This window comes from Ictidomys tridecemlineatus, chromosome 12 (assembly GCF_052094955.1).
Source record: "Ictidomys tridecemlineatus isolate mIctTri1 chromosome 12, mIctTri1.hap1, whole genome shotgun sequence".
Classification (NCBI taxonomy): Eukaryota; Metazoa; Chordata; class Mammalia; order Rodentia; family Sciuridae; genus Ictidomys; species Ictidomys tridecemlineatus.
This window is the reverse complement of record NC_135488.1, coordinates 47,476,291-47,498,391: the sequence shown is the minus strand read 5'-3', so window position 1 is coordinate 47,498,391 and position 22,101 is coordinate 47,476,291. Positions and strand designations below refer to the sequence as shown.

General features: G+C 44.2%; 1 protein-coding gene across 5 annotated transcripts in view; it reads left to right on the top strand.

Annotated features, from left to right (window-relative positions):
- Positions 1-535: 535 nt before the first annotated feature.
- St6gal2 (ST6 beta-galactoside alpha-2,6-sialyltransferase 2) overlaps positions 536-22,101 on the top strand; it is a 72,025-nt gene continuing 50,459 nt past the window's right edge. Inside the window, exon 1 of one of the 5 annotated variants that reach the window (XM_078028906.1) lies at positions 536-704. The gene's annotated coding sequence lies outside the window, so the exon portion shown is untranslated. The other 4 variants (XM_078028902.1, XM_078028904.1, XM_078028901.1 and 1 more) reach the window with 4 other exon arrangements.

Sequence of the window (22,101 nt, the reverse complement as noted above, 5' to 3'; positions counted from 1 at the left end):
AGGACCTCGGGTGGGGGTTGGGGTGGGGTGGGGGGTGACTGTGCTCCCTCTGGAGATGGACACCGCGAGGCAATGTCACTAACTGGACCTGTTCCACCTGCCCTCACCCCCCCCCCCGCAGCTCCCCGGGGCCGCAGGAGAACCCGTGGGGCAGGGACAGCCGCCTCCGCCGTGGCGCTTGGGGGCCACGTTGAAGTTCAGAGGGACGCGTTTGCCAGCAGACAAAGAGCTGCGCGGTCTCGGTCCCGGGACCAGCTGCAGCTGCCTTTAGAGAATTCAAGAGCCGCGGTGACAAATGGGCATTCCGCACGCGACCAGACAGGCACACCCGAGCTGGGCTCCCCGCAGCCCGCCGGCGGGTCCAGCTGCCCAGCCCTCAGCCAGCTCTCCCGAGTGGATCCCCCCGGGACGCGCCGGGGGCCGGGCGTCTCGGACCCAAGAACTTTCCCGTCCTTCTCCGGGTGGGGGGTGATTAGGGGAAGGGTGGGAGTCTCCAGGGAGCTCCGTCACCATCCGTGGCGGGCGACCCTTCCCAGGTCCATCCTTGAGCCTCAGGCGCCTCGCGGAAGCGGCTGGGAGCTAGTGCCAGGCGGCAGCGCGGGGCTGGGCCGAGCTGGAGGAACAAAGGGAGCCAGCGGGCCCGGAGGATGCTGCGCTCCCCGACGCCCCACCCAGCCGGCTGGAGGGCGCTGCCTGGCGCGCAGGTAGCTTGGCCTTCAGCTCTGCCTTGAGCTCCAGCGAGGTGCACAAAGACTCACTTCCGTAGCGCCAGGCTCCCAGCTCCCCTCCCCGCCACTCAGAGCCCGTTGGCATTCCTGCACCCCTACTGCCATCAGGGGCCCAAGTGCTCCCCCGGGTGCCAGGCGCGGTGCCAGGCGGGGACTGTGCAGGTAACCCCCGGAGGAGCTAGGGCTGGATGGAGGCGGTGGCTGGGGAGAAACAAGCCTTTTTAGGCATCTGCGCCGCCCCACGCAGCCCAAGTCTGCAATCACTCTCTGCAAGAGGCAGGGCTCGGCGCGTAGCCCGGAGCGCCCCGCCTGTGCTCGCCGGCCGGCCGAGCTGCGGGGCCGGGGGCGCCGGGAGGAGGCAGTGTAACTTCCCAGTGCCCTGCGCCCTCCCGCTAGGTGAGCCAGGCCAAGAGGGAGGCGGAGGGAGAGAGAGGAGAGGGAGGGGGAGCCCGGGCGGGCCGAGGGGGCCGGCGGAGCTCCCGGGCGGGGCGCGGCTCAGCCTCTGCGACCGGGCCCGCAGGCGCCGCCTCGCCCCGGGGCTCCGGACCAGGGTTCTTCCAGCTGCCAGAGCCACCGGCTCCACCACCGCGCAGCCCGAACAATGAAGCGCGCGGCGTGGAGCTGAGCGCAGCCCTGCACTGGCTCTGAGGCCGATCCCCCCAACCCCCGCCGCGCCCCGCAGCTGCTGCCTCCACAGAGCCGCGCTGGCCGGGAAAGGTGATCCCGCAGGCCGCCGGGGACGTGAGTGCACGGTCGCTGTGAGCCCCTGGGTGGCACGAGGAGGTGGCGGGGGCAGCGCCAGCAAAAGGATTGGAGCCGCGCACTAGTCGCCTGCAGCCTGCAAGTTCCGTGGCGCGCGTCTGGCGCCCCCGCCCTGGGTCCGCGCTCCATAGGGCGCCCGTGTGAATGTGGGAGCGCATGGCGCGCGCGCCCGAGCGGCGGCCGGGGAATAAAATGTGAGACGCACGTCTCCGACTTCAGCATCGCGCTTCTCCGGGAGCGCCGAGGTGTGGAGGCGCGGCGTGGGGAGAAGGTTAGTGGGGGACTGCGTGGGGCTCGGGCTCTGGGTTACGTCTTTCCCGGTGTGGCTGCAGCGAGTGCGCTATTCGGCACGGAGTTGGACTTCGTCGGCAAGAAGACAGACCTGTGTGTGCGAACCGTGGAGGGTGGTTTGGGGAGAAGCAGGACATTCGGGAGAGGGTGAGTTAAGTGGAGGGTTTGCGCTTTGGGAACGCACCGACAGTTTGCCCCTGTAGCTCACTAACGGTATTTTATTTGGTTCTGGAAGGGAGTGAAGATTTTTATTGTCTTTCTCTAGCCCACCTCCATGCAAAACTGCACTCTTGAAGCTTAAAGTGTGTTCTGTTGATTTCTCGTTCTCTGTAGCTACGATGTTTAGGAGCAGAAGGGATCTTGAGAATATCCAAAGAAGCCGAGTCTTAATTCTTATATACTTGGCAAGTGGAAAACTCTGCTTTGGGATTGTTTTACTTTCCACCCGTGCACAGAGTAGATATTTGATGCATTCTTTTGAGTACGGAATGTGACATCCATCTCTTTTGGATTTGACCATGCTGGTGCTGGGAGATTGAGTGAAGTCAAAGCAAGAGATGCTTTCCAAAGAGAATTGAATAGCTGTGTTTGGAGAAGCCGTGCTTTCCAAGAATTTAAATGAGACTTTTTTTGTGATTGCCTTCCAGGTCTCTCTTCCTAGTACCATATTTGCTTTGTAGGGCAGAACTTCCAAAGCTGTTTTATAATCTGAGAAGCACTTTGGAGGCTGAGGGAATAAAGCCTAGCTGAATTTTTGTAAACCTATACTTATTGGTCATGCTGAAAATTTAGCGAGAAGTGAATCATACGTGATTGAAATCTTTGTCTCCTAGACCACTGGACGTTCCAACCGAGAAGGGATATGATAGTCCTCCACGCAAACTGTCTTCCCGGGTGGGGGAATCACTGGCAGGCTTGCAGTACATTTTTGTCTACAGTACTTATTTTCTAAAGCACATTTTTAAAACCTCATGTATGTTGTTTGATTATTAATATTTCAGAAATTGCAATAAACTTTTTTTACCATTTTGAAATATAATGTATGACTAAGAAAGAACTAAAATAAAGGGAAGTATCATCCCTTTCAAGTTTAGTCCTAACATCTCTTTTCAAAGGAAAAATGATGTGTGGCCATGAACCTCTTTTTACCCACTCCCCTTCCACCATCGTTCTTCTGTAAAATTGACAACCAAATTTTTCACAGCACTTAAAGTCATGCATTTTGTACTAATGCATTAGAAAACCCACTGGCTATGGCAATTTGGATACTGTGGCCAAAATGGAGGGGGAAAAAACTTTACTAAATGACTTGTCTTGAATTTCAAGAGATTAAAAAAAACACAGTCATGAAAGAATTCTTGATTCAATTCATAGTTTGCAATTGATAGAAATTGTAACATTTTGTGTTTTGCTTGGTGCAATTGAAGCTTCTAGAGTTTTAAGCCAAATCTCTTGTAGCTATTTTGATAGAGCCTCACCCCTTAGTTAGAGCTTAGTTCTGTGTTCCACAATTTAGAGTGCATTTGGAGACTGGTGGAAAGAGCAGAATTTGTTGCAATCTAGGAAGTAAAGGTAAAGAACTGAAGATATTTAGACTAGAGGACTTAGTTTAAGATGACTTACTATTTAAAAATGTGTGAATGATGTATTATGCAGAAAAGGGCAATTGTTTGTGGTAAGTTTCTGATGAGGATAATTAAGAGGAAAAGAGTTCACTGTGGGGCGAAAACAAAGTTGAGTCTTTTGAGCTGTTGCCAGTCTAACCAGCAACAGCAAGATTGCTGAGAAATTCTTGTACATGCTTGTTTCTAGAGCTTTTAATCCCCCCCTGCCCCCTTTCTGAGAGTCTTCTCTTTCTGAGATGATTGACATGTGTGTGTCTCTGATCAACTGCTTATTTTTCTCCTCTAGATCTAGAATTTATTCAAGCATTTTTCAAGTGCTTAAATCTTCTCTAAAATGACAAACTCATTCCTAGGCTTCTGCAGCTTCCGCTGAGGTAAATAAATCTTGAAAGAAAAACTTAAGAGATATTTGTCCTCTGGGAAACTTAATTAATTTGCAAATTGGCTGTCTCATTCATGATTCTCTGAATAAAAAATATGGTATGCATGATAATAGGAACAGTCATTTAGAAACTGCATCTTCTCCTTAAGTATACTGTATTGTGTTATTCCAGATCGATTGTTTTTCCTCCTCCTGAATATTCTGTAATATGATCTTAAAATTTAATTGCTTAAATTAAATGTTTTATTCCTTGCTTAAACATCTAATGGAAACAGATAGTGCCCTCATGGTAGGTGTATGTTCAGTTTTGATTTTTTAAGCATCGAAAGCTTAAAGCGTATCCTTTTATAGAGATCTATCGTATGAAATTCACAAATGAGTATAAAAGAAATAATTACATTGAATCAGATACTAATTTTGGATCAGGCAATTGCAGGTGCATGTTATGTAGAAATTTTCAACATTCTTAAAAACCAACTGTTGCTGTTAATGCCAGTGACTGAATGGGTTGTGGATGATGACCAACTGCTGTTAGCAGATTATCACACTTTCCATTGAATATAGCTGCCATTTTTCTGAAAGACCTCCTTACTACTTTGGAGAGATTCGTTTGTAAACATCATGAAGTACACAGTGCAAAGACAGAGGCGTTAGGGAAGATGGATTTATTATGCCTTTTACCAAATCTGAAATATATGCTGATCTGAAATTCCCAGCAACCCCTTGAATTGATAGAGATAACATTGCAGTTCAGAATATATACTTGGAACCTATCTTGTCCAGATGTTAAATGCATTTAAAGTCATGAGATATGAACTGGGCAGTCCTAAGGTTTTACAGGAGCTGGAGATGTGGTCCAGCACCAGTATCAATCAGTCCTAGCCCTTGGTTAATGCTGTTATCCTGCAGGTTCTGTGCTGTCCCATGGTCTGGGATACTTCCTGGTTTGGGGGAGGAATTGCTGTGTGGACAAAAATGATATTAGTGGGCTGCTGCCCAATCTGGGGAAGTTCTGTCTCCGCACAACTGTTCTTTGTCTGCCCTCCTGGCCTCTGCTGCCCCCTGTGGTCCTCTTTAGGGAAGAAGTCCAAATTCAAGGCACTCGTGCCTCTAAAAAGCTCGAAGGGTATGAGGGCTGGGTTTTCAGTTTTGCACTTAAAGAATAACGTGGTAAAGAAAGCTTTGGCCCCTGCAGTGACCTGCCCTGGAGGAAATCTGGGACTCAACTGGAGTTCAGTTTCCAGTACTGTAAAAAGAAGGCCTAGATTAAATCTCCAAGGCGACTTCTGGTGTAGAGATTCCTTAAGATGGATAATTGTATGTTCTGGTGCACTTAAAAGCTAATTTCCCTGCAGCCCCAGGAGAGGGTTGTAATTCAAAGAATAACAATAACAACTGATTTTCACATTTTATGCACCACACCCTGCTATTTGCTTTGCATAAATTATCTAGGTATGCTTTAGCTACCACCAGGGGAAGTATTATTATCCCCATTTTACAGGTGAGAAGGCTGAGCTTTGAGAAGGTGAAGTGCCTTCACAGAGCAGGGGATTGGACCTGGGTCTGATGTCCAGAGTGCATGCTGTTAGATGGAGATCCATTCCACAGGGGAACAGGAAACATACCCAGAGACTGGCCATGACTGAGAGCTTTCATTTATGTTTTAAACCATGGCTGAGCTTGCTGGGTGGAGAAGGTTGTGCCCAAAAGAAGGTGCAGGCAGGGGAACCTGTGTGCACTGATGGCACATGTTCATCTGCAAGCAGAAAATAGCTTGAACTGCAAGTTAAAATATGGGCTAGGAAATTTGGAATATTCATTCACTCAGTGTTAGAATGAAATTCTGACTCATATGAAAGGTGTTGTATCAGGTGAAAATTCCAAGGAAAAATTTAGGCTAGGATTTGTGAAAATCATCCATCCACTTTGAGCTATTAGATTGGTGAAGAGAGAAAACTCAGAAATTTGTCTCCTGGGACATTTAGAAATATGTTGGCTAGAGCATTAAGAGGATACACTGTAAAGGAAAATGCTTCAATCTTGATTGTAAGTCTCTGTTTTCAGAAGTAATTCACACATTAAGTTCTATTCTGCGCTGCGTCTAGTATTTGAGCCTGAAAGGTTAATGCTTTATTAAATTTCAAACAATTGGTTTTCTGTGTTCGAATTATACAAAATTTTCAAATAGAAGTTCTTGTAAGTGGGTAATTGTTGTGGTTTCTAAAATGACTTAGCTTTAAATTAAATTTGGGGAAGGGTAAATCTCTTCGATGATCCAATAACTTTCATTATTCAGAAATACATTTGAAAAGTAGCTTCCTTGAAAGCACGTTGATGACTTTTCTGAAATGTAAGAATGATATTGTGGGCTTAAAAAAAAAAAACACAAAAACCTGTATCTGTGCCTCTGACCAAAAATAGGTAGAAAAAAGTACAGTTAATATAGGATTTGTTAAATTCTGTTAATTCAATTACAAAATGGACCCGTTAATATATGATTAAGTGAATTAATTCACTTTTGCTATTGGAAGAAAGATTGCGCTGTGTAAATTATATTTCCAAACTGGCAAAAAAAATATATTCCATTTAAAATCTCCATATATAAAAGGACTGTCCTTAAAAAGATATACATGAACATTTACACACTCAGAAATACGGGAACAATAATTCCATCCAGTAATGTGTTTTTGCATTAGCAATTAGGAGTGAGAACTTGAATTAAGATACTTGAGCATTAATGGTTGGGTTGCATAGCTGTTGAGTAACAAAATCAGGCCTAGAGCACGATCCTTCTCACTGAGAGAATGTTCTTTTTCTTTTATGATTTACCTTTTTTTTTTTTTTTCTGCAATACTAGGAACAGAACTCAGGGATGTTTTACCACTGAGCTCCATCCCTGACCCTTTTCTTTTCTTATCTTAAGGCAGGTCTCATTAAGTTGGTGAGACTGGCCTTGAACTAATGATCCTCCTAACTTAGCCTCTGGAGTACCTGAGATTTTAGGCATGGGTACCGAGCCTATATTACTTATCTCTCAAAAAAAAATTGCATGCTTCGTATTCTGTGTGGCTTGTGGGACGTTAACAAAAATATTTAGGGTTTAAACTTAACTCCTACTTTCTTATAAACAGGACATAAATGGAAAAACAATTATTTTATTTATGTGAACATATATATATGAGCCTGCATATTTATCAATATGCAGGTTCTTAATAACAAATGGCGTCTTCAGGGACCTTTGGAGGTATACAGATTTTGTTGTTGTTGTTGTAAGTCTGTTTTTTGTTACTGGGGATTCAACCCAGGGGCACTTTTCCACTGAACCATATCCCCAGCCCCTTTCAGATTTTATTTTGAGATAGAGTCACACCAAGTTGCTTAGAGCCTCACTAAGTTGCTGAGTGTGATCTTGAACTCCTTGAACTCCTGCCTGGGCCTCCCCAGTCACTGCATAGGCCTGTGCCTCTGCACCTGACTACTAGAATGTTCTTCGATGCTGAGACTAGCTCCTGAGAGAGGCTGATAGGTTAACCAGGGGGCTGGACCAGGGCTGAGGTGATTCAGCTGTCTCCTGAAGAACAGATTACTCTTTGAATTTGCCCTGAATCATCGTGTCTTCTGATCTCTGTAGATAATAGTTTAAAGAAGTCAAACAGTAAGCCCAAGAATTTTACTTGTTGAAAATACTAAACTCTGTAATTCTCAAAATAATTTTTTAGTGTAGTAATATAGGAGTAAATGGCAACCGGATAAGTGCAGCATTTTAACAAAACATGTTAACACATGTGTATATAATATGTATATAACCTGTGCATAGGTCTATAATTTCAGTTTTTCAAAGGGCAGTTCCCCTTCCCTACCTTAAATCATAGTTTAGTTAGAAACATAAAAGAATTCTCTCCATCAACATCCACAATTAGTTGATGGAAGAGTTGAACTAATTAAGTAATTTGCCTGATTTAACACAGTCAGCCTCTGGTGTCTGCAGGTTCTGCATCCACGGATTCAACCGAGGGAATGGCAATATTTGAAAACTGCTGTGTCCGTACTGATCATGTAGACTCTTTTTTTCTCATCCTCATTTCCTAAACAATAAACTATAACAACTCTTTACATAGAAATTACAATGTATTAGGTATGATAGATAATCTAGAGTTGGTTTAAAGGATGTGCCAAGTTTCTATGCAAATATCATGCTATTTTATATAAGCAACCTAACTAAGCAACCAAGAATTTTTTTATCCATGGGGCTCCTAGAGCCCCTCCTTTTGGAAAACCAAGAGGGAGCGGTACTCAATATAACAACATTGGGGGGTGCCATTGAATGGATTGGTTACTTCATTAATTATTTGAGATGGCAAAGTTTCAAAAATTTATTTTTTGTATAGAAAAATGTCTATAAGATATGCTTGAAAATAACCTGACTGCTTCCCTGAGTTAAACCCAAACATTTTTATATTTTCTTCATTCTACTCTTTGTACCATAGACTGTATTATAATCATACCCTCGTAATACCCCACGTATCCCTTTGGGTACATACACAGAAAACTCAAATTTGTTTTGTTGGTTTGGAATTTTCTCCCGTACCACCTCATGACTGTTAAGTGCAGTATTAGGTGGAAAACCAGAAGTGTGTACAAGAAAAGCTTTAGGCTGTAATACATAATGTGCCTCTTAAGGAGCAGTCACAAGAATCCTACATCAAGGAATCTTCGTTGTTTCTAGTTGGGATACATAACCCAATTTGCCTGTGGACTCCAGGAGTTTAATCAAGTGCATGATGTGCGTGTTTTCCTGTGAAACCTAAACTAACTCAGACTACCCCAAGTCTCCATGTGAGTTCTTCTCTCTGTGGCCCAAATTGGATCTGTCCTGTACTCAGTGTGGACAATGATAGGTGAGTTTGTAATGCTGAAACATGAAGTGACCCTGAGAATGGCCCATTCGTTTGGTTTGGGAATCACCACATCCATGTGGAGCCTGAGCAGCATCCCCTGAATGTTGAATGTGATGCAGCCAGGTGCCAGGGTGCTACCCTCCAGGTCTCCGCTCAATCTAGGCAGCAGGAACTCGATGCAAGGCCATTTGTACCTTCGTTCACTGCTGAATTGGAAGGCATACTTACACTGATTAATTTGCTCCCCAGCGCAAGTATTTCCTATGAACCCACCTATGTTTTCCTCCCAAGTAGCAATTCAAGTTGTGTATGGGTTCAGAGGTAGGTATAGAACAGTACATCAACAACAACAACAAAAAATGTCATGTGCATCTTTGTTTTCTTGCTGTCAGTTCTTTTTATTAAATAGAAAATAAAGATTGACATTGCAATAAGGTATCTAAATACTCCTCTTGTTTATACTTTGTAGTTTCTAAATTAATCCTTTTTTTTTTTCAGAGAACACCAGGCGCTTGAATACTTTGTCATTGAACAAGACGGTCTGGAGCTCACAGACCATCCTATCATTCAGTTTGTGGGGGTAGGGGGCTGGTTTCAGTATAGCACCCTACCTCACTGTTAGCAGAATCGGCAGAGGCTCAAGTCCCTCATGTCAAATGGCATAGTGTTTGCATTTCACCTATGCACATCCTATTTTAAGTCATCTCTGGATGACTTAGAATCCCTAATACGATGTAAATGCTATGTAAATAGGTCTTACACTATATTATTTAGGGAATAAAGACAAGAAAAAGTCTTTACGTGTTCAATATAGATGTAGTTTTTTTTTTCAAATATTTTCCATCTGTGCTTGGTTGACTGTAGATATAGAATGTGCAGACACTGAGATCTGACTGCATAAAAAGTGTCTGTGTGTGTGTGTGTTATATGTAATAGATACAGATATGTGTACATATATATAGGAATGTAAAATATTCATCCACATTTACCTTCATTTAACAGTATTCTTGTCCGTTCCATATATGCTCGCCTGTCAGATTTCATCAGCGTCTGAAGTAAAAAATGTTGAAGTAGAACAGTGCCCCAACACCAACTTTGAGAATCTCAGAAGAACTTGAAGAAGCAAACTGAACCATGTCCCCAGCTTACAGATCCAACAGGCCAGGAGAAGGTACTCTAAAATGTCCAGAGATGGTCTACTAACGAGTCAGAAAAGACTGACCCGTGGGATGCTGTTCCCTGGAGGTCCTCACACCAGACATGGATGATGTCAAGTGGAACTTGGGAAGAGAAAAGAACACACAGAAGCAAATGGCCCTCACCCTCTTCCCACTTAGCATTCTTTGGGTTTCCTCCAAAAAGGCCCTTGGGACACAGACTCTCCCCCGTTCTCTCTCTGCATGTCTGCGTCAGTCATACTTCTTGTACCAACATGAGTAAGAGGGAAGCCAGGGCACCTGCTCTCTCCGCGGCTCAGGTTTACCCTGATCTGGGAGCAGCTGCAGTCATCTCCATGCATCCACAGGATGGGTTCTAAGACCTCAGTAGGTACCAGAATCCTTTGCTCAAGCGCTTTACATAAAATGTCCCTAGCGTTTGCATAGAACCTGCACGCAGCCTCCCGTACACTTTAAAGCATCTCTAAGTTACCTAGAACAATGTCAACACTGTGCGAATTCTTGATGACAGGAAAACAGGCTAGACGTGCTCAGTACATGTGATTTGGGGGGATGGGTGTCTTTGATCTGTGATTGACTGAATCTGTCAATGTGGAACCTGTGAACATGGAGGGCTGATACTTGTCTTGTTTTCAACTCTGTACCTAAACCAAAGGATTTGCTACATGGGAAAACTATTAAATCCTTTGCCAATACCAGCTTTCCGCAGATCATAGTGCATAGCTTGATGAATTTCCATAAACCAGATATACCTCTGTACCACGTCAAGAAATCAATGTTACGAGCATCGTTTATGTCATCATGTACACTTCTCTGATTGCTGTCCCCAAAAGTTAACCACTATCTTGATTTCTGACAGAAAAAATTACCTGTGTCCTTTGGTTAAAGTTTAAACAAAGTACCTTAAATTATTCAACAGATTTTTCTAGAATTCAGGCAGAGTTAACCAGGAATGAAAGTATGGGTTGTACTGTTAAAAGTCAAAAGGTTCTGTGTTTATTCATCATTGAAATTTACATGCTACATATCAACAACCCTAGACTTATTAATAACAGAAAGGCTTAGTCATTGTTGTCATTCACTGAGTTCACTATAGGTCTTTCCCATTGACTACAACCACAAGATCAAAAGTAAATTTTAAAAATTTTTTAAAGTTAGCAGATTATATTCTAAATCTTGAATACATACTTGGCCAAAATGGAAAAAAACACCAAAAAAGATGAAATTTGCTTTACTAATTGAATTAATTTCATTTGGCAACTTGTAGCCGCTGAATTATGAATTTGAAATAATTTAATATTGCAAGTAGACACTGATAGATGGATAGTTCTAGTAGTTATTTTATGTAATATTGTTAGCTTGTCTTAGGGATGTAGAGGAACTAGTTCATAAAAAAACTCAGCATGATGCAGAAGATTAAAGTCATGTTTGTAATAGGATTCCTTGGTTCTTTTATTCTCATAGAGAGATTCTACATTCCAATGTGGAATAACAAGTGAAAATCTAGACACCTAGTCCAGGCCTCTCCCATACCCCATCAGTTACCTAACTTACACTTGTGTGTGGACCCACTTTGAGAGACATTTCCACGCTACTGAAAATTCAGAGTTCAAAGGGATATAAAGAAAAAGTAGAAAATCTTAAATTAGAAAATCTTAGCAGATCATCTTAAAATTTGGTAGGAAGAAAAAGAACAAAATATGCGAACATAATTTAAGCAGCCAAAGGAATAAAAGGCAGATTCCTTAATAAAGCTCAGCTGTGCTCAGATTAGATTGCATAAATTCAGGATTTTTCCTAAAGCCAGAGGAGTTGACTTACATCAAAAGCCAGATGCAAATAATACCATTTGGTGCGGAGCAGCCTGTTTGGCAGCCAAAACTGACGGGCATTCAGGTTCTACGGTTCTGCTTCTGTCCTCTGAAGAGGAATCCGTCTCTGCTACCTGCTGCTGCCAATACCCGCTTTCCTGTAGTGTGCCCTTGGCAAATGCTACCAAGTGGCTTGGAAATAGGTGCTTAGGATGCACGTGCTTGTCCAGAGTCTCCTCCCTCATGGAGACCTTGACATTTGCAACGTCCAGAGCGAAAGTTCTGCGTGGTATGTAACAAAAGGAGCATTTTATATGAGGAATTTATTTTACATTTGTCCCCACCCAGCTTTAAAAAAAAAAACGTCGTCCATTTTTAATTCTACGTGTTTATTAGGAACTCTTGCCCTCCTCTCTGCACATCCACGGTCCTCTGTTTTGGCAAAAAGTCAGTTTCCAGGGCTGGAGATGTAGCTCAGCGGTAGAGCACTTGCCCAGCGCCACAATTTAAAAAAGAAAAGAGTTATCTTTCCAAATCCTGAGCTCCATCACGTGACATTCTCCTTAGAAACGCCCAGGTCTCCCCTGGGGCAGGAAGGACCTAGTCTGTAACTTAGAACTTCCCGTGCTCCTGGTTCCGGCTCATGGGCTCCACTTTCCTGCTGTCCTTTAAGTCACATCCACTTTCAGGCTCTCCCTGACCAGGTTGTTAAGAACCTGGCTATTTCATGGTCCCATTGCCCAACCCCCGCCAGTTCCTGTTAGTTTTTCCAGCAAGCCTTCTCCTCTATACAGGTACCTCCAGTGACTCTCTTGCTCTGCTTCCTACTCTCTCAATGGACTTCACATCCCTCTCACTCCTGCTTCACCGTGTTTCCTGCAGGCAACCCCAGGACAGTGTGCTCAGCTACTCAGCCCATGGCATACTGCTGAATTCATCAGATGCTTCACCTTTGATGAATCAATGAAGCTAAAAGCCTTATTGGATTAAAATGACAGATGTCCACTCTTTAAATGTGATTTTTAATAGGGGGAGTGGGTGGAATGTTTTCCCTTTTCTTTAGGTGGTAGTCCCATAAACATAGATCCCCAAATTCTGTTGATCCACAAATTGAACATCTTAAGGACAAGGTGCACTGCCCGGGAGGACCATTCTTACATACCTTATCTAATGCCTGAGCATTGCAGTTAATTACTTTGGAGAAACACATTTACTAGCAATGTCAGGAAATCAGCATAAACCATTCAACCTAATAATTTTTGTGACACTTGTGAATCTCACCAAGAAAAACCTGAGATCCACATTTCTTTTTATGATTATTACAAATAGGGTTGAGCCTCTTTGCAAAGCCTTCAGAACTGAAGGACATATGTAATTGGTAAATAATTAGTATATGAATTGAGTAGGATCTGTCTGTGGAGAATTTGTAAAAGCACATGGTTTCAGATTCACAAATGCGGTATCAAATCTACCAATTAGAACTACAGTCTCAGCACCTGGTGAGATAATGAGGCAGCTTCAGAGAGCGTGGGCTCAGCAGTGTTTTGTGATTGGGCTGGGTGTCTTTGTTCTTTAATCCTACCAGCCCAAGTATCATCTAAGAACAGCTGTTAGACTTTGGAAAAGGCACATCTAGACCAGGGTATACAACGTCAGCCGTCCATGAAGAATTGCAGTTGTAGGACCGCAATCACCATTTCAGTTCAGCCCTGCCACAGGTGGGAGACTGATGTCTTTTAAGTCTAACCAGTCACTATGCTGTCCCCTGTCTGCATGGATGTGACCTTATTCTGCCAATACTCCCAACCAAAGCCAGTTGCAGAAGTGAGGGGCCTTGTGAGGACAGAGACTAGTGTCCTTAAGAGTGCACAGGGAACTCTGAATACGAATCTCAGAGGACCTTCCTGGACTCCTCCTAAGTGCAGTGTGATCCCCACTGGTTTTGTTGTTTGAAATTTTGCAGTTACTCCAAGGGTCAAGTTAATACTGGGGGACATGCCTGGACCATGTCAGTGAATTGAAGTTCCTTACTAGAGTTGCCATGTCCACCCCACCACTGGTTGAAGTCAGGGACATTGAGTGATCGTCAGTGGTAAGTCACACATGGCAGGAATTTAATGAGAGCATAGGAAGTGGAGTTTAAAACAAAGAAAAAGCACCTGGAGCCCTTGAACGAACCATTTCACTGCTCCGCTTACCTTTGCCCTGGGTGCTAGGAGCTGCCTGGGGAGGAAGAGAGGGGATCCAGAGTGGGCTTCTCTGCCCGTGTAAACAATCTGGAATCCCGTTCCTTATCCAGTGCATGTTAATGACCGCCTGTGTGTTGGCTCAGCAGCGGTCACATCGACTGTCACAGTGGGATCCTTCTGTGGTCTGGTGACCCCACCACCACCACCCTGGCTGTGCCTGATCTCCAAAGGCTGTTCTCTGTAAGAAAGAAAATTTGGTCTGTCTCCTGTCAGCAGCCTGGTTGGGCTCCAGAACACTGGGTGTTGCTGTGATTCAGAGTAATAGATTAAAACAGGGAAATTTTGTGTTTCTTAATGACCTCACATTTCTGCCCACCCCCAAGCTCTCTTCATTTTCTTTATGAGTCATGCTAAGCCAGCTTAATAGGGTCTACATTGCCAGTTGGTTTCTGTGCACTTTTAATTATGTTGTTGTCCTTAACACGGTTGCTGATAGCGGGATGTGGTTAGAACAGCCTTCCTGATGACTGTGTTCCGGAACACGGATGCCAGGCGGGAAGGCCTCACCCTGTGCTAAAATCAACCCATCAACCCGAAGAGTGTTGTATTCCACAGGAAACCCATAATCACTGGATATTGGAAGTGGTTTCAAAAGAATCCCAAACTTTGGGGAGAGGGGGCTGAACGTGGCTTTTGCTTGTTTGTTGGATTTTTTTTTTCCCCCAACTGCTTTTGATTTCTTGAGAAGGTTTATTTGCTAGGCTGTGAAAGTAAATACCATTTTGTGGCTTCCTAGAAAACTGGTAATAAATAATATGGATCTAACAAGAGGTCCGGGGTTGGCCTGTTTACACTTCATGAGTTTCTGAGGTCACTGGAAACGGCAACCTTTGGGCTCTTCTCTGTGAGATGACTACTAGCCATTCAGTTCACATACCAGGAAAAAAAAATGGCCTTTCTTCACTGGGAGGGAAGAAAGACCTCCTCTTTGGAAGACTGACATCCTCTGGGCCGTCCACCCATCGCAGAGCATCTTGCCTGTCACTTTACCAGAGGTGGAAACATCTCCTCTCTGGGTCAGAGGAGTCCTGTCCCAACTGTGGCAGAGCGCAGGGTCCCGGTGACTGCATCCCTGTGAAGTTGGGCCACGCCTGGTGTAGTGGAGAGTGCCCAGCAGAGTGCGCGGTCTCCCCACCGTCTTACCTCTCTTGGGCTCAGAGGTCAAGAGCCTTTCCCGTCTGTAGTGGGTGAGGCTGGAGAGGAGGGCATGCAGTCCTGCCGAGGTGTGAGGGAGGGCTCACAGGATCCCTGGGAGCTGTCTGCCCACCCTAAGCCTCATGCTGCACCCCCAGGAGTGGAGCCTTGCTCTCAGTCAAGTTCACGAGAACAGCCGGGATTCCTTCCTGATCTGGAAGGTTCTTACTGAGACTTGAAGCCCCCTCCTTTCCAAAAGCTAGGCAGGAAACTGTTCTCAGGACCTTTCCAATGGCAGGAAAGCTGGGTGCGGTTGAGCGGACCCTAGCAGCCTCCAGTTACCACCAGCTAATCCCTCTCAGAGACCCTCAGCCGCCCACCTCAGCCTCTGGAAGGCCTCCTGACCTCCTGGGACAGCAGCAGTTGTCTCTGACTTCAAAGGGCATCAGATTTGGAGCTCCTGGGAGAAGAGATGCAAGGAGGAGACAAGATGCGCTTTGGGTTGGCAGCAGGAAATCAGCATTGTGGCTTGAGGTTGGGTTTTTTCTCTGAAGATTTGAATGGAGGAAGCCAGACTCTGCCAGAGGCCCACACCCTTGTCACACTCCTCCCTTCCTGGTGGGTTGCACCTATTCAGAAGGTGCCCTTCCTGGGTTCCTTATCTCTCCATGTCTTGTACTTGTGACCCTTCTGGTCACCAGCCCCCAATTCCAGCCTCCCTCCCTTTCAGAGTTCTTTAGATATGGGCGTTTATGTCTGCCTCCCCAGTGGCTAGCAAATTCCTCCCATAGATTCTTGTTGAATAAAAGAAACTTGATCTATAGGTTTTACAGTCTAGCGATGGTTCCTGTTTTAGTCAGCTTTTTTGCCACTGTGACAAGAACAATTGTAGAGGAGGAAAACTTCACTTGGTGCTTAGGATTTCAGAAGTCTCAATCCACCGAATTGAGGCAGAACAGCAGGGCAGAGGGTGTGGCAGATGAAAGAGCTCCGGAGTGACAATAAGGAAGCCAAAAGAGAGAGAGGTCCAGTCACCATAGACAAAAGGCAGCAGCACCCTACCAGCCCACAGTTACCACCCAGCTAATCCCTCCCAGAGGACCAGGTCACTGCTCTCCTAACTCAGTCATTTCACCTGTCAACCTTCTTGCATTGTCTCACCCTGGAGCTTTGGGGAAACACCTCTGCCTCCCCATGTGTTGGTTTTTGTTGTTGTTGTTGTTGTTTGTTTTTTATTACACACTCCAGCCACAGTTAACACTGTGGGAGCAGAAAGTGATATAAGAAGGATACATTCTGAAGTTGGAGATTTGCTTCCTAAGAACAGAAACAAGTGGACTTTCTGTAACTGTCAGGCCCCGAAGTCCAGAAGGGTGCTAGGTTTCTGGGATGGGTTGTTCTTTTTAATTTTGTTTTATGTTTTGTTTATTTGGGAGGGGTTGTTGTTGTTGCTGTTGTAAATATTGGGTTCTTTCCTCTGCTTTTTTCAACTTCTGGCCTCCAATCCCGTTTCTTGCTCATTCCTCTGTCTTTCCGACAGCACCTCGGGACTGGGCATTAACAGCCGGCCCTACGGACGTGCTGCCAGGGGCCTTCAGGGCACTTATCTTTGCTTTGGGACTTGTACACAGATATTTAGTTTATTATGTTCAGTTCTAAAAATTTATGACCTATGAAAGGGTTATTTCCAGTGTAATGGAGGTCAGAATTGGACGTTTAATCCGAAACCCATATGTCACCGAGCTGCACAACATATGAAGGCATTTTGTGACTGTAGAGGGCCGTCTTGAGGAGAGATGGGGGCTCTGGAGTCAACAGACTGAGTCAATAGACTCGTTACTCTTTTCCTCTATCTATGTGGTGGGAGGAGCCATATTCTGGGCTTCAGGTTCTCCTGTGTAAAATGAAAATGAATGATTTATTTGGTTCTTTTTCTGACAAAGAGTATTTTTTCCCCACTACTGGAGGTTAAATAAACTCGGATATGTCTGTCAGTTATTTAAAAATACATATTTTTATTTTTGAGGATCTGGCTAAGTTGTTAGTTGTCTCAAACTTGTGATCCTCCTGCCTCAGCCTCCCAAGTTGCTGGAGTTATAGGTGTGCACTGCCATGCCTGGTGACAGATAGCATTTTTAACTGCCAACCAGCACCCCTGGACGGGGCTCAAAGGTAGAACTTGCCACTGTTATTATTAGAATAATAATAGTTAAAGAAGATAGAATGGGCTACCTGTTTAGCAAATTTGCTGGGCGGATGTGGGAGGGTTCTCTTACTTAAGGAACCTTAGGAAAGCTACATAGGTTTTTTTTAGTTTGTTTTGCTCTTAGATTACAAACAATAAAATATAATGCCTTTTTCTCTGAAATAACTCACAGTTGATGTGATTTACAAACCAGACAGTGGTTCTGAGGACCTTCAGGAAGAAAGATCATAAAAGGCTTAGGGATGGGAATCCCCTGACTTTGGGCCCTTCCTGGGATTCAAGCACATGGAATTTTAATCTCCTTGTAGTGTATACAGCGCTCATCAGAGGAAGCTCTCTGAAACTAGATGCCGGCTTAGCTCTTTGCTAGTCCCCCCTTCCATCCAGCCCAGTGCTCTAAAAGATTAGATCTGCCATGAAGTTAGATAATTAAATATGGGAGGAAAAAACAGAAAGACGTTGAAGTTAAATAAAACCTGTCATCTTTTTGCTTTGGTTAAGATCCTTAGAAATGATTTTGTCACCTTTGAATTTAAAATTGTAGGCTTAGCAATGTGCCATAGGTTAACAGAGTTAGATATCCCTGCACAGAGTAAATATCTGTTCAATGAATGGAGAAAGGATAGCTGAAATGACTCAGAGAAAAGAAGGGGGGAAAGAAAGGAAAGGCAAAGGGAATAAATAATGAATTATGAGATGTCTGGATTGTCAACAGAGGACTAATGACCCCAGGTTTCAAAACTAAAGAGCCTTATTGCTTTCAGTGAGAGGCTGAATAAACTGATACCAGAGCAGAATGGCTTTGGAGCCAACCTGAGTTCAAATAAGTCCAGATACGAGGGGACGTTGTTCAAAATTAAAATGGGCCATTTTCTCCAGAAAGCAGGAAAAACATGCACTGAAATGAACTAAAAAAGTGTTGCCCTCCCTTTCCCTCCTCCCTTCTCTCCCTCACCTTGTCATGGTGTTTTGACGTCCTAAGTCAAGAAAAATTAAAATTTTTATTATTATGAATTTTACTGTTCATTTTAACCTTGTATAATGCCAGTTTTGAATGCAAATAAAAGAGCATTTAACTAGTTTTCAGAATCACTGAAATCACACTGTTCTTATCTCTTAGCTGGCACATGTGTGTTTCCTTCTTACCAGAACAGTGGAGACACTGGTTTTTTTTGTTTTGGTTTGGTTTTTTGTTTGTTTGTTTGGTTGGTTTTTCTGGCTTTCTTTTCTTCTTTCTTTTCTTTTTCTTTTTTTTAATTACACTTCTTGATCCATGAAGTGCCTACCCACAGTTTACCAGTGAGTACAACGGGCTTTTCTATAGCATCCTTTCCAGTGTGAGCAGTTGGCTAAAATAGGGAAATAAGAAAGGCTGTGAGGGCATACTTGGTCAATTTTCATGGAGCCCCCTACCCCGTTTTTTTTTGGGGGAGGGGGGGCGGTGCAGAGGATTGAACCCAGGGCCTTGTGCATGCAAGGCAAGCACTCTAGCAACTGAGCTCATCCCCAGCCCCAGCTTTTGCTTTTTTTTTTTTTAAACAGAAAGCGTGGCCTCCCAGGGTGAAGGGTTCCCCCTTGTAGTAAGGGCAACATGATTGATGACCTTGTACTGGTTTTCAGTCTTGCTGAGTTCCATGCATTGAGGCCAGACCTCCACGTGCACTGGGGCATCACCGACGCTGTTGGGCGATGCGCAGCAAGGTTCAGTGGACCTGCAGTTGCACCTTGTACCGGCACTGCATGTGCACACTCTTGTTTGCTTCATTCTCTCTCGTCCAGCCTCGCTTTGAGAACACTAAGACAAAGACAGTATTACTGGGAACTTTGAGACTTTAGAATGACAACATTAAGCCCATTAAGCCGGCCTGGTCCTTCTGAGCATGGGATTGTAGGTGATGCTAAGGTCACATGCCTGGGGCTGGGCCCTAGTGACAATCCAGTGGTATGTAGCCTCAAGGAGCCTGGGTCCTCACTGTAAAATCGAACCAACAATAATACCTAATTTGTAAACTGTTCTGTTGAAATGCAGGCAAGGTTATATTGCCCATGTAGTACTACCCTTGGTACACAGGAAGGCTTTAATAAAAGTTAGTTCCTATCAATTCTGCTACTAAGCAAATCTTCAAACATGATGGTTCTATTGTCGCAAGGCGGCCTAATGCAAATGCAAGCCAGAGTCGTTAAATGTCACTTCTAGAATTGAACAGGCTGCAAAAAACATTTTATAAGTCACAAATATATTTTATTATCTCTTTTGAAATGAGTCAGTGTCTGAACAATTGAATAAGCAAATAAAACATACTGCCTTAGAGGTTTTGGAGAACAGAGAGCCGTTTTATAAAAATACCAGGCCTGGATTCCAACCCCATGTCTCTCTCGGTGCACAATTTTTTGTCCCCTCTGTATCTCAGTTTCTTCGTGTCTAAAGAGAGAGTGTCAGATGTCTGACATGGATCAAAATTGTTACATGATCAATTTTGTCACACCGAAATCGTCCAACTAGGTTACTACCTAAAGTAAAAATGAAACCAGATACATCAATGAATGTAATAAGGATGCGATAGAGAAGAGGTACAATAAATTTTTTTTATCATTGCCACGTTTATGGGTTGAGTGCTTGTCCTTTGTTAAGAACTGTACAGCTGTCTCTACAGGAGGAGCTTTTGCTTAACAGGACTTATGCACAGATACGTATTTCAGTACTATGCATATTTCAGTACTAGGCACATGCTATTTGTTGGCCACAATTCACCCCTTAAAACTCTGAGCATTGCCAGGAATGGTGGTGCATGCCTGTAATCTCAGCAACTGGGGAGGCCGAGACAGGAGGATCACAAGTTCAAGGTTAGCATCAGGAACTTAGCAACTTAGTAAGACCTTATTTCAAAAAAATAAAAATAAAAATAAACAACAACAAAAACAATGACCAGAGATGTATCTCAGTGGTTAAGCACCCCTGGGTTCAATTCCTGATGCCGAAAAGAAAACTCTGAGCATGTATTTTCGCGTGTTTTAAGGGGCCTACATACAAAAAGCTCTCTAGGTGTCTGAAGTGCCTGGACTTAATTTTCTTATGTAGCTCGCTCAGGGTTTTCTTGATGGAGTGAAAAACTGTGGTGGGCCTGAGTTGACTTGTAGTTTTTCAGGAGTGTTCAGAGCCAATTATTCAACAGAATTAAAAGCAGAGGTTGTAAATACTCAACATTCACCCCTTACCAGTGATTTTATTTATACTGTATACGAAGGTGAGCTTTCCCAGATCTGGTCCCAGGTCTGCTCAGTGGCATCACGCTGGTATTACTGAAACGGGCTTATGGTGGAAATATTTAGACAGAATGGGCAAATGCCGGCAGTCGGGCCTCTTTCCGCACTCCTTCCCTGAGAGGCAATTGTAAAGCATTTATCAGCATGCTGCAGAGTAGGAACCGCTTTAATGTAGAAGTTCCTCTTGGAAGATTTGTTACAAGCTGTGGCTTTGTAGGCCATTACCGAACCCATCAGAGACTGGGAAAGGAGGAGAAGAGAATGAACATGCTTTGAGCATCGGTGCCTGGCAATACAATAATTGCCTTTCGTACGGAGCCCAATTAAAATCCTCTTAAAGGCAGGATAAGCTGTGTGATATCACCCTGCTCCTGTAGTAGAATAAACTGATCTGAGGTTTAATAACTTTCCCATGTTGATATACCTGATTAATGAAAAAAACAAAACAACCTATGTTGGGAATATATTTACTTGTGACTCAGATGCTTATTATCTTTGCCATATCCAGTGGAAATTGGAATACCTTTGTTTTTATATTATTGATTGATTGATTGATATTTGGCCGTGCTGGGGATAGTACCCAGGGCCTCGCACATGCTATACAAGTGCTTGCCACTAAACTAAACCTCCAGCCCCGAAATTTGAATCTATTTTGCAAAAATAACAGTGTTAGATGCTATGGTAATATTTTTTCAAGTATAATTAATACCACATTCATTCTTTCATTCGTTTATCTTTTTTTTTTTTTTTCTACATAAGATACTGGAAGTGAAATGTGCCAACCACTCATCATTTGAAGGTTCCGCCCAGGGAGGAATGGTTAGGTATGAAGTTCTGTGAAAATGCAGGAAGAGGGCAGGTGCGGTGGTGCATGCCTGTATGGCATCCCCAGTGGCTCCAAAGGCGGCTGCAGGAGGATCCCAAGCCAGCCTCAGCAATTTAGAGAGTCACTAAGCAGCTCAGTGAGACAAAATAGGGCTAGGGATGTGACTCAGTGATCGAGGGCCCCTGAGTTCAATCCCGGGTACTACCACCCCAAAAAAACAATGCAAGAAGGGACCAGGGAAAATTAGAGAGGATCAGGTAGCCCTCGCCAAGGCATGTAGGTGTGTTATTGGCGTGGCATGTGGTCTCTTTAAGTGTTGCAGGGAGAGGCAGGTTTTGGTAGAGGTGTCGAGAGATCTCAGATTGTGGTTAGACAAGGTCTCTGTGGGTAGTTTAGAATTCCAGTCAATGTGTTTAACACTGTTTCTGTGGGAAACATGCCCAGATTGCCAAACCTCCCCCAAGGAGCACCTGGAATGCAGCTGCCCTGCTTTCCAGCCTCTCCACCTTTCATTCATCCACCCACAGCCCTTTCAGGGACATGCCCTCCAATGAGAAGTTTTTAAGAGGCAGAGCATGGGCCCTGCCCTTGGACATTGTGGTTCAGTAAGACTGGAGTGAATCCAGGAGTTTGCATTTTAAACCCACAGGCTTAGAGATTCTAAGGCGGCAGCAGCAGGCACCATGCACTGGGAAATATCCTTCCATGGCTTTTGTGCCACCTTTCCAAATACAAGGAAAGGACACG